The following is a 17,113-nucleotide window of genomic DNA, read 5'->3' on the forward strand; positions in this document are numbered from 1 at the left end:
AAATACATGAGGTTACATTTAGGTACCCTTAATCCTCAAATTCTCTAAGGAGTATTATCTGAGCTGAAAGAGTGTGGAAGGTTCAAACTAAGTATGTATCAGTAGAATCATATGCCTATGGCAGTAAAGCAGGCCCCTGCTAATTGCTGATTGTAAGGATGTAGAATGTCACAAGAGACCCTTATTTCTGTCCTAATGGTTGAATTAGTCCAGAAAATTCACAAAATAATTAGTTTTTAAAAAATCATCTGAGAACTGAGGGTGCAAAAATACCTGAATAAAATAAACTTCAGAAAGAGAAACATGCTTTAGGAGAGACAAGTCATACAGTTCATCACACAACACAATAAGTAGAAGCCAGTAAGGAGACTAGTAAACAGCCCAAATTTTAGTAAACTTTCAGTGGCTGCACATAGGCTGACATGACAGATTTGATATTTAAGAAACAACATCCTACAATTTTCCATTAGACCTTTACCAAGTGAATGGGGATTGGAATACTGCCAGAGGCTGAGAATATTTCCCCAAAGAAAATAGGTTTTTCCCCAATGCAAGGCAGTAACCTGCCAAAAGGAGAGTCAGGGAAGGACAGATGAGAGAGAACCTCAAAAGTGTGCACGAATTCAAAATCACGCACGTGGACACACACACACACAGACACACACAGACATACAACGTAGTCACCTGACACGAGATGAAACAAATCTTCTTTGGGTGTGGGAGGAGTGGTAAAAATATTTATTTCAATTTCTACTGTCCTTCTCATACTGTCAGGCAAGCAAAGATATTTTCTAAATGTCACCAGTGCTTCAGGAATTCTGACTTCATATATTGGTCCCTCTAATACAAATATATTCAATTTTATCTACTGTCAGCAAACCAAATGCCTGTCCATATTTTGATTCAATCAGTATATTTTGTTGGTTCAGTGACCCTCAATTCAAAAAAAAAAAAAAACATGTCATTTGGGATGGAAAGGAAGTTAGAAAATTTTAAAAAAGGATTTATTTTGATAAAAAAATTATATCTTTATCAATATTCTTTAAATAGCTTGCTGTATGGCTATTTCACTACAGTTTGAATGTATCCCGTAATTCCTTCCTGAAAATGAATTTTTATGGTGTTTCAAATTTATCATTTTGTTCTCAATTTGATACATTTTTGAAATTTTTATTCTAAAGATAAACTCAATCGTTGTATTTATTTAGTTCATTTCCATGTTTTAGGAGAGTATTACTGACTCTAATTTTATAAACTGGAAAGTATATGATTTACAGGTTTCAACATTTTTATATCTATGAAATACTGATACATGAGGTTCATTTCTTTCTCCTCAAGCAAAAATAAAATTTGAAAGCCATCAAATTTTATCTTTTCTCTAATTTTATTGAATTTATACAAATTTTGACTTTAGAATATAGTGGACACTGTCTTACCCAGGAATGTCATTGATAACTGATATGCAAAGAAAATTCTGAAAATAATGACTATATTCAATTTATTGTCTTTCTCCAATGAGAAAAGTATAGGAAGATTAAAGACTTTAAAGGGTAATTTAATTAGGTCTAGATTTTATGATTTTTGAGCATAATGAGAATATTTCTAAATTTCTAAGTAAAAAGTTCATGTACTTTTTTCTCCAAATGAGGGAAGCTCTATTTCCTTACAAGTCCCATCAAGGTTTTGATAGAGTCCATTCTTAATTACTATCCATTCAGAGGTGGAAATGGCAACCCACTCAAGTAGTCATGGACAAAGGAGCTTAGTGGGCTACAGCCAGTGGGGTTGCAAAGAGCTGGGTATGACTGAGCAACTAACACTTAATTAACTGTCATCTCAGAAAGAGGTATTTCTCAGTCTCATTTTAATTGAAGGCTGGCCCATGAGACTGACTTCTGATTGTCTGACACTGTCTCCATGGAAGGAGTCTTTATCGATTGTTCGGTGTTTGAAACTCTCTCTTGAAGAATCCTCTTTATTTGGCTAATTCATCAGTAATTTCCAATCCAACACAGGCAATCTGAGTCAAAATTCCTGTAAATGTTTCCATTTCATGTAACCAAGTTGATATTCTATCTCTAGATCACAAAGGTTTTGTCTTGTTATATGTAGAAGTGTTCTTCAGGTAAGTGGGACAAATCTCTAGATGTGTTCAGACTAAATCCAGAGATTTATATTAGGAACTCATTCTAGTGACAAAGATTTGCCTAGTGAACTATGATATTTTGTTTTCCATAAGTTAAAGCCTGTATGTCTTAGTTCCTCAATTGTGTTGTAATTTTACCTTCTGCTGGATATTTGAAACTTCACATTTACATTTTCATAATTATTAATAGCTCTCTCACCACATCAACATTTCCAGGAAAAAAAAAAAAAAGAAATGCTGGAAGAACTGAGTAGTTGACTTTAACTCTGAAAACTTTAAGAAAACGGACTGATCATTTTAGTTTATGAGCCTGGAGCTTTCTCACTAGACTTGTTTTAATTTCCTGGTAAGCTGGAACTGATTGGTTTAACATGGTGAATCTCAGCTTATTAAAATCACCTTAGCTGCTTTTTAAAAATACCTAATTCACTGCATCCTACTTCAGGGTGATTAAATCAGAGTCTCTGGGAGCAGAGACTAGACATTATAATATGATTTTAATATGAAGCCCAGTTGGAGAACTATGAACCAAAGCATGTTACTGTCTCTGAAGTAGTATCTCTTATTAAGAACTCTTTTGTTATTTTGAAGACTTACTGCAGGGTAGAATTGATCATATTTGGGGATTTAAATCCTAATTTTTGTGAAAGTATTGGATACCTTTCATGCAGATGATCAGTTTAGATATAGGTATATCTAACAGCATTTTTCGGAGAAGGCAATGGCACCCCACTCCAGTACTCTTGCCTGGAAAATCCCATGAACGGAGGAGCCTGATAGGCTGCAGTCCATGAGGTCACTAAGAGTTCGACACAACTGAGCGACTTCACTTTCACTTTTCACTTTCATGCATTGGAGAAGGAAATGGCAACCCACTCCAGTGTTCTTGCCTGGAGAATCCCAGGGACGGAGGAGCCTGGTAGACTGCTGTCAATAGTGTCACACAGAGTCGGACACGACTGAAGTGACTTAGCAGCAGTAGCAGCAATAGCATCTTTAGATGACAATATTTTTGAATGAAATCATATGTGGCATGAACACAGAACATTTTAAACTGCATCTCTACGTGGGAAGTGAATATTGTATAGTATTTTACTTATTCTATATATGCTGCAAACTGTGAAGGATTACTCTAGACTAGGTAAAAAGTCGGTCCTTGTTATATTTTTTTTTATAAACCTGTGGAGATTTCTTTTGGGAATAATATGAGACTGGGGATTTTTTTTTTTTTTTTTACTTTTCCTCAGACTTTGATTTTGTGGTAAGACAATCACAATGAATTAAAGAGCCAGAGTTGAATTTGTTGTGGTAGTTGTTCAGTCACTAGGTCATGTCTGACTCTTTGCAACCCCATGGACTGCCGCATGCCTGGCTTCCCTGTCAGTCACAATCTCCCAGAGTTTGCTCAAACTCATGTCCATTGAATCAGTGATGCCTTCCAACCATCTCGTCCTCTGTTGCCCCCTTCTCCTCCTGCAATCTTTCACAGCATTAGGGTCTTTGCCAATGAGTCAGATAGATATGAATAGAGACCTCCAGATACTGATGCTTATGAAAGACTTTTAATATTCATGGGAGTAGCAGGGATGGTGAAATTGTGATCAGATAACAGTCTCTGCTGGTGATCCTACATCTTCTTATACTCGTAAATCAAAATCAACTGAACGGCTGCATATCAAAAATTATTCAGTCAGTGTCATGAGGTTTAGTGTTTCTTTTGTTGCTGTGATAATTGCTATACTCCCACATTTTACTGGCTTATGTTAAGAGATATGAAACCTTTTAACTAGTGGAATTAAGTAGGTACCCTCAGCAACAGTAGAAAAAAAGTGCACTGCTTTATTCTGACTCATTAAGAACTGATTTTGCTGAAATTTTAACTGGAAGTTAGTTTTAATAATGGTGTAATTCTCTTTTTCCTATGGAATAAATTTGATTTCATTATCATCATGAATTATTTAACAGACATCTTTGCATTATATGCTATATTCTTTGCATTACATTTGAGATTGGTCTGAGATCATTTTTAGCCCTCTATTAGTAGTAAATGTGGCAAATAAATTTTGGCTAAAGCATGTATATTGTGCTCTACTGGCATTGCCTTTTTCACTCATTTTTTTTCTTCATGTCACTCTTTTTTCCAAATAATTTTTTCAACACCTCTTTTTATACTGCATGTACTTAAATCACTTTAAATCATTTCTGAAACAAAGTGACACATCTATAAATTTTTTTAAAAGTACAAAATATAAATTAAAAATCTTGAAAGAAATACATCATTTCTAACTCCAAATGATGAATACTTGACAAAAGTGTAGGGAACTGATTCCCATCCTCTTTTTTTTCCCCCTCTCTAGGAGTTACTCTGTCAGTAAGCACTGCTGAGTATTTTGCTTGGGTTCTAATTCTACATAAAATACTTACATTTGCCCATCGACTGCTAGTATCAACTTGTTTCCACTTGCAAAATTATCCATGCTTTTTTTATATGTATATTTTAATAATTAATTGGATATATAACTTAACTTTATCTGTGGAAACATTTTAAATCTCCATTCTTGGAAAAGTTATCTATTTTCAGTGTTGGATTTAGGAAGGTGATGGGGATCTGAGAGTCAATGCATCAAGTCAAATGGCAAAAGACTCTGAAAGTAATGGAAACAGCAACAGAAGGAAAAATGATTTTCCTTCAGCACAACAATTTAAATAAATTGAATATGCTATCAGCAAGGCAGTGTGCTATTTTCGGGAGTTAGAAATTGTCAGAACAGCCCTTTCTAGATTTGCTTCAAGCTGCTGGCAGTCTCATTCCATCCCCCCATTAGGCTGAGGATAAAAAGCAAGCCAGGTGGTTTATGTATGCATTCAAAACCAAATTGTTTTATCCAAATGTGAGAATGGACAAGAAACAAAAATAGTTCTGTGATCTACAAATGAGAATAGGACTATTTTTCAAAAGATTTCTCATGCTGAAAAAATCTTGAAAACTACAGAATTTTTTGCTGGCAAACATTTCGGCAGAAAAAGAACCTACTTGCCTGCACTGCCTTTTTAAGCTTTTGAAAGCTGAAACATGTAGACTGGATTAAAAAGTATAAAGAAGTAACATTTTAAATACTTGCTAACTAACTTTCATTGTGTCCTCATTTGTGTCCATAGGAGGCAAAAGAACAATTACATCCAAATAAAATATATTTCCTGCTACCAATAACCATGACTATAAAAAGAGGGTGAACTGTGGAATTATATTAACTGTGATATGGACACTGCTAATGAGGTTAAATGCTGGAAGTCATTCTTTTCCTTCACAATTTTACAAAACAAGAACTTGTCAACTACCTGGATTTTAGAAGACATTTTCACTACAAACATATTTCATTTAAAGGCTTGTGTTTTTTGGCAACAATAGCGCAGTTGAATTGTGACTGTCTTCATTTCAAAAAGTTTATATACTGCTTGGTGTAAAATATCACAGTGAAAATCAGGGAGGAAACTGTAGATCTGATGCCTAACTCATAAAATATAAAATGAGTTGCTCTTACAGATGTACACTTTGCAGTCCTCCCACCCCTTCCCCTGTTATACGGGCCTCAGTTACGCTTTCCAGACAGGAAATGTTCATAGCTGGTCGTGCAGGAGATGTGAGGACATATTTAATAATGTGTGGCCATCAACAAAGGGAAAAAAAAATATGTTAAACAAGAGAAAGGTGAAGAAAAAGCCAGAGGATTTGCAGACAGGAAATAATTTGTTCTGTTCACAGTTTTAGCCTTGTAAACATAAGTCACATTTGGCATTACAGCTCAGACTTTCAGTATCATCTTTGAAGGAGAGAAAAAATTTCACAGAATCTATCTCATAATATTATGTAATATTTCATATTTCATAATATTTCACAGTTGTAGAAACAAATTAAGAAGCTGAACATTTCTCTAAGAGGGCAAAATTAAACACTAAGGTTAGGCGCATTGGCATTTTAGTTGTTACAAAGTTAAATACTTAGTAGTGGGTGTGTATCTAATTCCAGGTCTGCATTGTGCAAGACATTTTGTATGTTTTCTCCTGTCAGTCTTTGCCTTTTGATCTTTGATTTGCCTATCTAATTCTTGGTCAAAATAAATGCAATGCCAAATAACTAGCATTGAATTGTTCAGAATTTCTATTTCCTAATGTATTATTATACATATTATATAAAGTTTATTTCACCTCAGATTACACCACCTCATGCAGGGGGGGGAAGTAGAAACCCTTTATGTTTCACTGTTCTTTTCATGTCATAAAAAGGACTTGAATTTGTTTTTTTTTTTTTTTTTTTTTTTTTTTTTCTGGAGTGCAGTTGCTTATTTCTACTGATTAGCAAAGTGAATCAGCTATACATATAACTTTCTGATGACACTGGAAAGTGCTGAATGTAGCATCCAGTATCCCTGGGTTTGCCTTTTACACTTTCTCCATTAGTTTTTACCACCTTTCTAAGGCATAACCAACAAAGGCCCATACAGTCAAAGCTATGTTTTTTTCTAGTAATCACGTATGAATGCGAGACTTGCACCATATTGAGTGCTGAAGAATTGATGCTTTTGTGTTGTGGTGCTGGAGAAGACCCTTCAGAGTCCTTTGGACAGCAAGGAAATCAAACCAGTTAATCCTAAAGAAAATCAACCCTGAATATTCATTGGAATGACTGAGGCTGAAGCTGAAGCTCCAATACTTTGGTCACTTAATGTGAAGAGCCAATCCATTGGAAAAGACCCTGATGCTGGGAAAAATTGAGGGCAGGGGAAGGAGCTGATAGAGGATGAGATGGTTGGATGGCATTGCCGACTCAATGGACATAAGTTTGAGCAAACTCTGGACAATAGTAGAGGACAGAGAAGCCTGGTGTGCCATAGTCCACGGGGTTGCAAAGAGCTGGACATGAGTTGGCAACTTAACAACAACAAGGTATACCCAGGAATCAAGAATCATGTCATCACAGATGGTGGGAGTCACAGTTCACAGTCTTTTTCCAAATACTGGGAATTTCTTTTTGTAGTAACTTCCCCTAAACAGCTGCTCCTCTACTCTAGGACAGCTTTCATTATTTCTGCACAGAACTGGACATTCATAAAAAGCATTCATTTAATATAAGCCTCTTCAAACTCTGTGACACAAAGAATTGCAAATCCCCGCTACCTGTTTAAAATGAAAAAGAGAAACTTATGAAAAAGTCAAAAATAGTTTAATATTTTAAGTAAGCCTGACACAAATATATTGCATTTTGAAAATAAGATTTAACTCTGCAGCCAAAAATTGCCACACCTCATGTTTGAAGTTTTATAGAGTTATTTAGCTCTAAGAAAACTTGAAGATGCATGAATTTTACTCATTTTATTCAGAGATTTCATGAAGAAACAAAAAATGATTAAACAATATTAGTAGTAGAACCTGACTTTTGTCATAACCATTGCTTTTTTCCCTACATTTTTCTTTTTAATTTTTGTATACTTTACTTCCCACGAGGTGCTAGTGGTAAAGAACCTGCCTGCCAATGCAGGAGACATGAGAGACTCCAGTTTGATCTCTGGGTCAGGAAGATTCCCTGGAGGAGGGCATGGCCACCCACTCTAGTACTCCTGCCTACAGAATCCCATGGACAAAGGAGATTGGCAGGCTGTAGTTCACAGGGTCGTGCAGAGTCAGACGTGACTGAAGTGACTAAGCAGCAGCAGCAGCATACTTAACTTAAAATATTATATTAATGTCAAGTTTACAACATACTGATTCAACATTTATATACACTACAAAATAATCACTACTGTGAGTCTAGTTAATATTTGTTGCCATTCAAAAATATCACAAAATTATTACTGTATTCTCTAAACTATAAATCACAGCCCCATGACTTATTTTAAAACTGGAATTTTTTACCTCTTAACTCCTTTCAGCTGTTTCACACAACTCCCACCTTGCTTGCTGCTGTTATTCATTAGTTTGCTCTCTGTATCTATGAATATGTTTCTGTTTGGTGTCGTTTATTTTGTTTTCTATATTCTGTTGTTGTTTAGTCAGTAAGTCACATCCGACTCTTTGGGACCCCATGGACTGTAGCCCATCAGGCTCCTCCTCCTGCCCATGGGATTTCCCAGGCAGAATACTGGAGTGGGTTTCCATTTCCTTCTCTGGGGATCTTTCCTACCAGGGGTCAAACCTGCAACGCCTGCATTGGCAGATGGATTATTTACCACTAAGCCATTAAGTGAAATCATATGACATTTGTCTTTCTCAGCATAATACGGTCTAGACCCATTCATGTTGTTCCAGATGATAAGATTTCATTCTTTTTTGAGTAATATTCCACTGTGAAAATAAAAGTAGCTCAATTGTGTTTGACTCTTTGTGACCCCATGGACAAAATTTCCAGGCCAGAATACTGGAGTGGGTAGCCTTGCCCTTCTCCAGGGGATCTTCCCAACCCAGGAATCAAACCCAGGTCTCCTACATGGCAGGCAGATTTTTTACCAGCTGAGCCTCAAGACGGCAGCCATGAAATTAAAAGATGTTTGCTCCTTGGAAGAAAATCTATGATCAACCTAGAGAGCAGAGACATTACTTTGCCAACAGAGGTCCATATAGTCAAAGCTACAGTTTTTTCAATAGTCATGTATGGATGTGAGAGTTGGACTATAAAGAAAGCTGACCACTGAAAAATTGATAACTTTTGAACTGTGGTGATGGAGAAGACTCTTGAGAGTCCCTTGGACTATAGGGAGATCTAACCAGTCAGTCCTAAAGGAAATCAGTCCTGAATATTCATTGGAAGGACTGATGCTGAAGCTGAAATTCCAATATTTTGGCCACCTGATGTGAAGAACTGATGTATTGGAAAAGACCCTGATGCTGGGAAAAATTGAAGGCAGAAGAAGGGGATAACAGAGGATGAGATGGTTTGATGGCATCACTGACTAGATGAACATGAGTTTGAGAAACTTCTGGGAGTTGGTGATGGACAGGGAATCCTGGTGTGCTGCAGTCTCTGGGGTCGCAAAACTGAAAGTGAAAAGTAAAAGTGAAGTCTCTCAGTCGTGTCTGAGTCTTTGCAACCCCACGGACTGTAGCCTATCAGGCTCCTCCGTCTATGAGACTTTCCAGGCAAGAGTGCTGGAGTGGATTGCCATTTCCTTCTCCAGGGGATCTTCCAGACCAAGGGATCGAACCCGGGTCTCCCACATTGCAGGCAGACGATTTACTGTCTGAGCCACCAGGGAAGCCCCAAAATTAGGATTAGTGAAAGTAACTCAGTCATGTCTGACTATTTGAAAACCCATGGACTGTACAGTCCATGAATTCTCCAGGCCAGAATACTGGAGTGGGTAGCCTTTCCCTTCTCCAGGGGATCTTCCCAACCCAGGGATCAAACTCAGGTCTCCCACATTGCAGTCAGATTCTTTACCAGCTGAGCCATAAGTGGCTCACACAGTTGGCCTGAAGAATTCCATCAACAGAGGTGACTGGCAGGCTACAGTCCATGGGGTTGGACTGAACTTAACTGACTGAATATTCCATTATGTGTGTGTGTGTATTTATAACTTCTTTATCTACTCACTTATGAGTGAGTACTTAAGCTATCTTGGCTATTGTAAATAACACTACAATGAACATGAGGATGCATATATATCTTTTCAAAGTAGTGTTTCTGTTTTTTTTTTTTGTTGTTGTTGTTTTTAAATAAATATTCAGAAGTAGAATGACCTTAAGAACTGCTGAAACTTAAGGTCATTCTATTTTTTATTATTATTAAGAAATCCTCATACTGTTTTCCATAGTGACTGAACCAATTTACATTTCCACCTTCAGGTGCATGGAGATCTCCTTTTCTCCACATCCTTGCCAACTTTTCTTATTTCTTGTCTTTTTGATAATACCCATTTTCACTGGTGTGGGGTGATATCCCACTGTAGTTTTGATCTCATTGTAGGATGATATATTTGATTAGTTATGTTGAACATATTTTCATATGTGTATTGTCATATATATATCTTCATTAAAAAAACATCTATTTAGGTCTTATAAGTATTTTTATTGTTTGTTTTAATATTGAGTTGTGTGGATGTTTACATATTTTAACTATCAACCTGTTAAAAGTCATATCATTTGCAAATATTTTCTCCCATTCAGTAGGTTGTCTTTTCATTTTTTCAGTGGTTTCCTGTGCTATGAAAAAGCTTCTACATTTAATTTGGCTTCATTCATATATTTTTGTCATAGCTTCTTTTGCTTTGCAACAGATTCCTCCAAATATTGCTATGATCTATGTCAAAGAGAATTCTGCCTTTGCTTTCTTCTAGAAGGTATACATTTCAAATCTTATGTTTAAGTCTTCTAATTTGAGTTTATTTTTGTATAAGATATAAGAAATGGTCTAGTTTTATTCTCTTACATGCATTTGTCCAATTTTCCTAACACCATTTGCAAAAGAGATTCTCTTTACCAACTGTACATTCTTTCCCTCTTTGTCACAGATTAATTGACCATATGTGCAAGGGTTTATCTTTGGGATCTCTGTTCTATTCCATTGATCTACATGTATTTATTTTTGTGACAGTGGCACCTTGTTTGGATTACTATAGCTTTGCAGTATACTTTAAAATTAAGGAGGAAAAAATTCATATTTTTGTTTTCTTTCTCAAGATTGTTTTGCCTATTCAATCTTCTGTGGATCCATATATATTTAAGTTATTTTTCTAGTTTTATGAAAAATGATATGTATATTTTGACATCTATTCCATTAAATCTGTACATTGCTCTGAGTAGTATGAGCACTTTAGTAGTAACTCTTCTGATCCATTAGCAATGTGTACCTTTCCATTTATTTCTCTTTTCTTAAATTTCTTTCAACAATATCTTATAGCTTCAATGCATTTAAAAAGTTAAAACTATCATAATTTCCATCTCACTACAATTAATATGAAGATATGAAGGCCATGAAATAAATTGAACAAAACCAGCATCATTGTTTCCAGATAATTTTGATTATTCTCTTCATTTTTTGTTTATTTAGGGAGCTTTTCAGGTTTTAAATTAGTTTAAAAGGCCCCTAATGCTGTGATTACATACATAAGAAAAACAAAATCTAGGCAACCACATCATTGTTTGGTTGAATAAATTATTAAAATTTTAATATACCTTGATTTGTCTTGACTAATCTTTCCTATGAATTGATATGTTTTACAAAGAACTAATTTTCCTCTTTGAAAAATTCATCCCATTCTATTTTATGTTCATTTTGAATACTTTTTCATATGCTGGCAAATTTTAAATGTATTAGTGTAAATTATCAAGAAAATAAAGATCATATTTTACTGAATGTTACATTAAAAACACTTCTTTGATAATATTAATTGAAAGGGATTATTTATGGAAAATGTTCCAGAATATCCTGATTATAATTTAAATCGATTGTTTAGCTTAGCTTGATGAGAAGGTGAAAATGCAGCTGTCTGACTGTTTGCATGCAGATCTATAAAATGATAAATCCTCAGTAGCATTTTTATTTCTGGCAGCATGTCTATTGTCAGTAATTTAAAAAATAGTTACAATTAAAGATGTAAATAGAATTAATAATCTGATAATTTTAGTGCTGTGATATAAAAAAATACTAAGAGTTGACAAAATCATGTCAGTTTAATTAATGCCATCAGGGGGAAAAAAAAAGTCATGAGTCTCATTGGAATGAATACTGCTCAATTACTATGGATAGATCTTTAGCAGAATAGAGATGGACTATTATTTATCCTGGTTCCATTTATCCTAGTTCTATTGCAATACGAATGTCCATCCCAAAGTGATTTTTAATTTTCTGAGACTATTTAATTTACTGTCCTTGGATTTAGTATACAAACTGCCAGATCAGGCTCTAACCCTTCTAGCAAAGAAGGGATTTACTAGTTTAAAAGTTTGGCTATTATCAGCCACAGAGCTAAGAAAAGAATGTTTTGTATGCTCTAGGCCTTTTCTTTCATTTACTGTTACTTTTTGAAGTTGATGGCTCTGTAGAATCTAAAAATAAAGAATCATCAGAATATTCAAGTAAAATTATAACTCATAGATTCATAAGGAATGAAGGAAATGTAAACATTTTCTTTTTCCTCAGTGATCAATCGAAACTAACTCCATTCTACAAACAGATATGATAAAATCCTTAAACAACTTACTAAACACGTCTGTTTCAGTGGTCAAAAACATATTTACCTAAGTGTTCTCCACCTTAAGAATGTACAGAATAAGTATTCAAATCTGAGGATGCTTTGATAGCATCTCTGAAATTTCAATATGGCTCACTTGAATCTAAGACCTCTAGATCTAGTTCATTGAAGATCATTGAACAGTAATTTCAAATGACAGCTATTGAGATGCCCCTCTTCCATTGTCTCACTTACCATCTCCATTGTCTCATTCAGTGTTCAGCTGGTCACCAGGCCTCCAGCTGGTTCCTTTACAACTGGTTCCTTTCACCAACTCTACTGACAGTGTCATTCATCAGGAGCTACCAGAGGACATTAATCAGCCAATTGACCTCACTGTACCCAGTCATCCCCATTTCAGCCCACTCTCCATGCCATTAACCTTTGGAGATAGAAATCATATCATGCAATTCTTGATAATGGTCAGGAGGCCTTGAAAAGTTTTACCTGTTAATTGCCTAAAGGAAACTTTCAAATACCTTTAGCAGTGTCTAGAATCAACATATCTTTACTGGCTATGGATCTGTTTATCTCTATTTACTTTCATTCCAAAGTGGTTCTAAGCAGAGTGACATTCCACACAAAATTGCATGTCTTTCGAATTTCTAATTTCTGTGTTCAGAATAGTCTACTATTCATTCTTTAAGATCCAGATCAAATGTCACCTACTCAGTGAAGCTCTTCATTAAAGCACCCCCATAAATTAACTAATTTCAAATATGCCACTCAGGCCTTAAAAAACAAAACAAAACAAAACAAAACAAAAAACTATGGTTAAAGTCCTTACAAGAAAATAATGATCCATTTTGATACTTTCCATGCCTTCCTTATGTCTTTTAAGACAATAGAAGTTTGGATAATTTAGTACTAAATCCACCTTATTTTATGATATTTTCTTCTGTAAGTCATATTTCCTTTAAAGTAATGACTACTCTATATTGTTTCTAGCTTTTTAAGATCTTCTTGAAGAACTCAAGGGATATTCATATCCTTTTAAACTTAAACTTTCAGACAGGATTAATATAGTGAATTTTCTAATTGAGCTATAAATGAGAACCATGTAAACATTTATGTAAAGGTGAGAATGGATGTATGGAAGACTTGATTAAACATCCAAGAAAAACTAACACAGACTGTATGTGAAAACATTTGCTTAGCATATTATAATAAAAGAAGACTATTACACACACACACGAGCTCGTACACACGCACACTAATTGGCCCCAGAAAACCTGCTCTACTTTTTTGAACAATCTCCCACTCTTTAAGGCCTATTTTACATCATTTATTTCCTGAAACCTTCATCAGCTCCTTTTGCAACATTCCTCTCAGCTGAATACTTTATTTCCAATCTCAATAGGAATCATAAGAGAGTTGCAAATTATTCCATCTCCATGCCAATTTACCTTTCTTACTAACCACACGCTCAGTCCTCTGTCCGCTTCTCACAGAAAAACGTTTGAGATTCTACCTAAATCCACCAATTCTGTTTACATTTGAATGCCTCTCCTCCAGTTAACTCAAGCCTATCTCTTCAATAATTACCCTTCTCTCCTCTGCACCAGTTTCTCATCTCCACTAGATCATCCCTTTCAGCATGCACATCTATTCCAATGCCTTCCATTTTAAAACAAAAAATCTCCTTTATTCTACTTATTTCTACATTTGAAAGTTGACTGAATGGACATGAGTCTGAGCAAACTCAGGGAGATAGTGAAGGACAGGTAAACCAGGTATGCTGCAGTCCATGGGGTTGAAAGGAGTCAGACACACTGAGTGAGTAAACAACAACTCTACATTTATTCTTACCCCAATGCACCCTCACCTGTTTATAACAAGACTTTTCAAATGAATGTTCAAATCCCCTGTGCTTATTTCCTTTCTTTAATTCTGTTTGGAACACACTGTAATGGATGAGCATAACAGCAATCCACTTAGACATCAAACTGGATCACAGATAGCCTCCACAGTCCTAAATAAATTCTATACCTTTTATTTTTCCATCTCCTATTAATGGTATTTTAACAACTTCTTCACATGTTCCCTTACATCACCTGCAATTGGTTAACTCTGATCTCACTGAAGACTCTCTGTTTCCTAACCTGCTTCCTGCTTATCTAACTTATTAATATTTAAATACTCATATCACTCATACTCATTTGATGATTAATGTGTGTGCTGATGACTCTACAATGGGTAAGTCCACTCAGGGCTTTTCCTATTGTACTCTAAACTCATAGGCTCAAATCCATATTGTATATCACTATTTCAAAGTCTCAAATGTATCAGGTCCAAAACTCGATGTATACCTTCTCAACCCCCAAACTGGGCTTCCCTGATAGCTCAGTTGGTAAAGAACCCACCTGCAATGCAGGAGACCTCAGTTAGATTCTGGGGTCTGGAAGATTCTTTGGAGAAGATATAGGCTACCCACTCCAGTATTCATGGGCTTCCCTTATGACTCAGATGGTAAAGAATCTGCCTGTAATGCAGGAGATTGTGGTTCGATCCTTGAGTTGGGAAGATTCCCTGGAGAAGGGAAAGGCTACCCACTCCAGTATTCTGGCTTGGAGAACTCCAGGGACTGTATAGTCCATGGGGTCACAAGGAGTTGGACAAGACTGAGCGACTTTCACTTCCAACCCAAAACTATTACCTCTGTGTCTTTCTTAACTTAGTACACAACAACTCCAAGGAATATTTATATTCATTCAAAATTAAACTTTCAGACTTGAAATTAATATGGTAAATTTTCTAACTGAGCTATATTTGAGGACCACCTAAACACAGATGACACCACCCTTATGGCAGAAAGTGAAGAGAAACTAAAAAGCCTCTTGATGAAAGTGAAAAACGAGAGTGAAAAAGTTGGCTTAAAGCTCAACATTCAGAAAACAAAGATCATAGCATCTGGTCCCATCACTTCATGGGAAATAGATGGGGAAACAGTGGAAACAGTGTCAGACTTTTTTATTTTTCCAGCCATGAAATTAAAAGATGCTTACTCTTTGGAAGGAAAGTTATGACCAATCTAGATAGCATATTCAAAAGCAGAGACATTACTTCACCGACTAAGGTCTGTCTAGTCAAGGCTGTGGTTTTTCCATTGGTCATGCATGGATGTGAGAGTTGGACTGTGAAGAAAGCTGAGCGCTGAAGAATTGATACTTTTGAACTGTGGTGTTGGAGAAGACTCTTGAGAGTCCGTAGGACTGCAAGGAGATCCAACCAGTCCATTCTGAAGGAGATCAGCCCTGGGATTACTTTGGAAGGAATGATGCTAAAGCTGAAACTCCAGTACTTTGGCCACCTCATGCAAAGAGCTGACTCATCGGAAAAGACTCTGATGCTGGGAGGGATTGGGGGCAGGAGGAGACGGGGACGACAGAGGATGAGATGGCTGGATGGCATCACTGACTCGATGGACGTAAATCTGAGTGAACTCCGGGAGTTGGTGATGGACAGGGAGGCCTGGCATGCTGCGATTCATGGGGTCGCAAAAAGTCGGGCATGACTGAGTGACTGAACTGAGCTGAAACATTTATTTAATAGTGTGGATTTTGTAAGGACTAAAGCAAATATATGTAAACATCTTGACTATTCTCTTTGCCTTTATTCCACATTAACAAATTCTTTAAGACTTAAGGCTTTATCTTTAAAACGTACCCAGAATTCAGCCAGTTCTCACCAATATCCAGTACTATGAAAGTCCACAACTGCATAGTTTTTGAATTACTGATAAAGTTGCTACATAATTCTCTTGTTCCCTCTCCATCCCCATCCCCCCCCCCCCCCCCAACCCCTAGCCTCTTTTCTTAAAGTAACCCATTTAAAACAGTGGTTATTTACTAGTGGCCATTTTGTCTCCCCTGGGGAATGTCTGAAAATGACTCTGGAGTCAAAACCGGGTTGGAGGGGGGGACTACTGACATCTAGTGGACAGAGGCCAGAGATGCTGCTATCAATATATCAATATAATCATAGGAAAGCTACCTTCAACAAAGATAGACAGCACCACAGTCACAGACTCTATTTTAAAATATATAAACAGTATATGCAACTTAGCTAAACATCTTTAAAAAACAACCCAATCACAAATAAATGGGAAGAAGACCTAAATAAGCATTTCTCCAAAGAAGTCATACAGATAGCCCCTCTCGCCCCCCAAAAAATGTTTAAAGATACTCAACATCACTAATTATCAGAGAAATTCAAAGAAATTCAAATTGAAACTACAATGAGATATCGCCTCACACCAGTCCTATTGGCCATCATTCAAAATCTACAAATGATAAAAACGCTGGAGAGGGTGTGGAGAAAAAAGAATCCTCCTACACTATTGGTAGGAATGTGAATTGGTATAGCTATTTTGGAAAACAGTATAGAGGTTCCCCATACTGGAACAGAGGTTCCCCAAATAAAAATAAAGCTACCATATCATCCAGCAAGTCCACTCCTGGGCATATATTCAGAGAAAATTGTAATTTATAAAGATACATGGACCTCACAGAAGCAATCAAAGTGCACATAGACAGATGAATGGAAGAAGAAGACGTGGTATATACACAAAATGAAATATTACTCAACCTTAAAAATGAATGAAATAATGCCATTTGCAGTGACATGAATGTACCTAGAGATGGTCTAGGTCACATAGTGAGTGAAGTAAGTCAGACAAAGACAAGTAATATATGATACCATTTATATGTGGAATATTAAAAATAAAGGGCAAATGAACTTGTTT

This window comes from Capricornis sumatraensis, chromosome 18 (genome assembly GCF_032405125.1).
Source record: "Capricornis sumatraensis isolate serow.1 chromosome 18, serow.2, whole genome shotgun sequence".
NCBI classification, from domain to species: Eukaryota; Metazoa; Chordata; class Mammalia; order Artiodactyla; family Bovidae; genus Capricornis; species Capricornis sumatraensis.